Raw genomic sequence first — 4,732 nt, 5'->3', positions numbered from 1 at the left:
CCATTTCTCCTTTCTACAAATTGTGAGAAGGAAATTACTTTAGGTCTTTGCCTGATTTGTGGCTACTAACTTGTCTATAGCACAAAACAGAAAACACAGCAAATATAAACAGAACTCAAAATAAAAGATATTAGATTTTCTCTGTTCTCTTGTGTCTTAATTGCTTGATTGCCCTGATTATGATTCCTACTTCATTTGTTCTAGAACCTTCTCAGAGTTAGAAAAATAAAGCCCTGTGTTCCAAGGGGCGTAGCCAGAAGAATATTTTTAGGTAGGCCTAGAAAACTATGGATAGGCATCTTTCAGTTTTTTTTCTTATTTACCTTACGATGTGCACCCGGTGCATAATTTTCATAAAAGTTTTGGGTAGGCCCTAGAACAAATTGGGTAGGCCTGTGCCTACCCGTGGCTACGCCCCTGGTGTGTTCTGAGACTGAAAGGATGGTACAACCAACAGGCTCAAGGTAATCAATGTCTCAAGTCGAAAATGTGTGCAACTTCAGCGAGTGGAAGAAAGCAAAGATGAATCCTAAAATATCCTCCCTCTACCTCTATGAAATTGAAAGTGACAACTGAAAATCCTTTGTTCTGGGAGTGCAGCCTGCAAAAATAACTCAATAATTTAGTAGGAGAATGGAAACCATGGACTGATTTCTGGGAGACAGGGCCCAAATCCACACAGTCAGTCACACACCAAGGCAACTATATTTGTGGAGAGCTCAAATACGATTTGATGTAACGTAGTCTTCCAACAAAGGCTGAGCTTGTCCAACCAATATTGAGAGAAAGTGAAAGACCTTTGGCTAAAGGTAACCACTTACTAATTCTTTAAGGTCACATGACATGACAACTTCACTTTAGGAGGTTATTTAACATTAATATGAGTTCCCCTAGCCTGCCTTTGGTCCCCTAGTGGCTAGAATTTTCGATAGGTGTAAACCAAGCCCTGGGTGTTCTTCTCCGCCTTTGAGAAAATGAAGGCTCAATTGCTCTGTTTGAAAATCTCCTCCTTGTGACGTCGTAAGGAGCAAGGTTACCTACCCTTTTTCTGCTTTTCCCGCCCAGATCATCTGGCCCGCCCATGAGAAACTGAGCTACCACCGTGCAAGGGCGAGTGCGTTAATGGTTTTTCCTGGAGAGACATCATGGCGAGGAAACAAACGAAGCATAACAGTTGCTCAGTGCTTGGATGTACAAATGCAAACCAAAGTCTTTTTTAGTTCCTTCATCCAGCCTCTGCACAACCAGTATCTCAATTTTATTTTCTCTGGAAATGCTCCAACACAACCTCTCAAAGTTTTGCATGTCTGCACAACATTTCAGCCACCGTTTCCTTAACTTGAGCCAATACAAAGTTGGCCTCTCTGATTGTCTGAAATAAAATTCTGGATCAGTACTCCTTGGACCAGCTACAAACCTCGGACAAGTAGGCTAAGTCAACTAACGCTATGTCATTTTGTTGCTAACTATATTAACTAGCTAGCTTGCTACCCTTAGAATCTGTCTGTAACATTAGCTCTGCAGCTAACAGCTGAGGTACTGTCGCTAATGTAAAGGTAGATAGCATCAAGTATGTGTGTGAATACACATTCTGTAACGCAGTGTTGTACGCTTCATTGTTATGTGGATAACGTTCTGCTGTAGGTGTTATGGCGCGCGCGATATCTGCCTTTCCCCACATTGAAATGACTGAGTGTGCAGCTCTGCAAACCAGGGTTATCAGATGAGAATGGGCAAATTCGAGGCATCTTACAGCAACGGGTCTACGAGCCATACATCCACTGTAAAGATTAGCGCATGTTGCCGCTTCTCTCCTCAGTGCATTTAAAGCTACAGACACAGAAACAGCGTGTTCTTAGGAAAGCTCATTGTGGGACTACTCGTAGTGGCTATAATTCTGCACCAAGGCTGAATTTCGGGAAAGAGACTTCAGATACAGTATTAGGGGACCACTAAGGCCTATATAAAAGCATCCAAAAACAGCATTTCATGTGGCCTTTAAAAAAACATCAACATCACAAACGTCAGTTAACAGATTTCTGACATTAATCATTCCACCCCTTACAAAAAAGAAGTATATTAAAGTATACTATAAGTATACTAAAATATGGATAGTACACTTTTAGTTCACTTTTGATATACTTTTAAGAAGTATGCTTTGAAAATAGTTCACTTTTGATACACTTTTAAGGAGTATACTTAGAACATAGTTCACTATTGATATACTTTTAAGAAGTATACTTAGAAACAGAAAATGGTATACATTTCTTCTGGAGTAGGATGTACGTTTTCTATTATTATACAGCAAAAACAGTCTAAATTATTTTAAAGTACATACAGGTTACATTTTTTAGATCCATCTCATTCTGATTATTCATGTCTATGAAAATCTATTATGTATTGCACATTGAATATCTTTTTGTTACTGAAGCTGTAACCTTAATTACTGCCAACACATTCTGAAGCCCTATACTCTTATACTAATAATTATCAATTGGAGTATTAATTGAAACAAAACTAAAGAGCTACTTGAGAATTTGAAGGTTATACTGTCAAACTGACTGAAGAATGAAATAACAACGTGAAATAATGAAGATAGTGTGGCTCATTGGCTAGTCAATTCCCATGATGCAAGGCGGTAAATAGTGTTAAAATTTGCTGATAAGTTTGGCGTTTGTTCGAAATACAAATGTAACTTCATGGATTTTGTTTTTTAAATGTGTCTGCTAAGAATGTAGTGTTTTGTTTTGTACGGTATTTGTCATTGTTGTGCTGGTTTACCATTGTAACCATGAGTTAAATGACTGTTACGTTTCATCAGAACAGCTGGATTCGTAGCACATTGATACCTGTGCAGTAAATAGCTTCTTTCAGAATCTGTAGTGTAACTTTGTGAGGGCCCCCTGCTCTCACCATGTGACGCAACGTCTGAGGGGCCCCTAAACATTTTAATTTCTTAGTAAGTCATAGTAAAATTACATTTGTTATGTTTACTTCCTGAGGTACTTACATTCATTGAAGGTGCACCTAAAACTATTGCAAAGTATATTTTTGAGGTTCTTTAGGAAGTATACTTGATGAACTGAAAGTGCGCTACACAGGCTACTTCACAGTATTCAAAAGTAAACCTTGAAATACACTAAAAGTGTACTTTAAAGTGTACTAAATGACCTCAAAAGTGGGCCAATTCAGTTTACTTAGTACAAAAATAGTATATAAATAAGTACACTGCTAGTATACTTTAAGTAACATGATAATAGTATACTTTTTATACTAAGTATACAATATAAACTCGAAGTATACCTCTTTTTTGTAAGGGACAGTCAGTCATCAGAGTGGGAGCAGCCATTTTCCTCTAAAACCAGAAGTCACAGACAGGAATAAGGCAACTGAGATCTATTGACCTAGGCTGTTTATCAATCCACGTTTTTTCCGTTCTTGTGTTCTTGTGAACTCGTTTGACCTCATCTTTCATTGCCCATGTACGGTTTCAAACCAAAGAACAAGTCACCAAGAATGCCAAAAATACCCGTAAATGTTCTTGATCCAACCCTTTTATCAAGGATGCATCGGATGGTGACTTGGTCGGCGTGAACGCATCTGATTTCCCAGAAGTCATTGCAAAAACACACACATCTCAAATCATTCCTCGTCCTCGCAATCTTGCAAGACCGTTCTCGCAAGATGCTTGGCAAGATTGTTTCTCTCAAGAACGCAAGTACATTTTTATCGTTCTTCAGATTGATAAACAGCCTTAGAATCCTAGGTGCCTCGGTCAACAGCAGTCACCTTAAACGTTGAAGTTTAATTTCTTGCTTGCCTGCACGAGATAAGTGGAAAATACATTGTCACTTTGAATTCCATCAAGTCCAGTCAATGGGCCAAGGAAAGAGGGTAAACATTTGGGAGGGTTTTTACTATGTAAGTTAAACAATTTTTATATCAGCAATCAATTATTGTGGCAAGCCATTGACAGACACGCAACAGTTAAAATTAATTAGCTCAACGATATCATTGTTTTTTTCACCTTGGTTTTTCTGACAGCTGTCCCACTCAGAAATGTATCCACAACCTCAGCCACAAGGTCATCTGAGATGTGTCGTGTTGATTGCACACCACAGGTAAGTCAGAGGTAACCTTCCCTCCCTCCAGGGGGCAGTCAAGTTACCTGCCACAGGAATTTAGTACTGTTGCTGAGGGTAGTAGGGTGACAGCTTTGAATTTAAACACAATTAAAAGTGTTTCAGTAATTAATAAAACACATTCAAACATGGTCAATTAGAGTCTTATGACAAGCCTCATTGTCTGTGAAGAGGTGATGTTTAGTATAACCTAAAGGTTTAGAGAAAGAGTCAACGCAAGGTTTCATGTTTGTACATACTTTTGTTTAAGGAGTCATTCTATCCATGGGATTCAGTCAAAAAATCATAATTTTAGTCATTTGAATCACCATTTGATAATGCTTTTCTGTGAAGCAACAACTGCATGTATACTATCAGGCTATCAAGTGACATGTGCACTTGTGCGTGACTCATTTTCATTTTGGTCTGTGAGGCAAAGAGCCCACAACTCCCTCAACATGGCCTTGAGTGCGTTCATGTGTCTGCCATGTCTGTATGGGGTGTTCTGTGGTTGGAAAATCCAGTTATGAAGACACATCACAAGGATTGTGGGAGTTTGACAGTGGTGCGGTCTCCTCATTTCCATATCCATTACATCCTGAAAGAGATGT

Source organism: Hypomesus nipponensis, chromosome 6, assembly GCF_054491055.1.
Source record: "Hypomesus nipponensis isolate SF chromosome 6, ASM5449105v1, whole genome shotgun sequence".
Classification (NCBI taxonomy): Eukaryota; Metazoa; Chordata; class Actinopteri; order Osmeriformes; family Osmeridae; genus Hypomesus; species Hypomesus nipponensis.
This window is presented reverse-complemented; position numbering follows the sequence as displayed.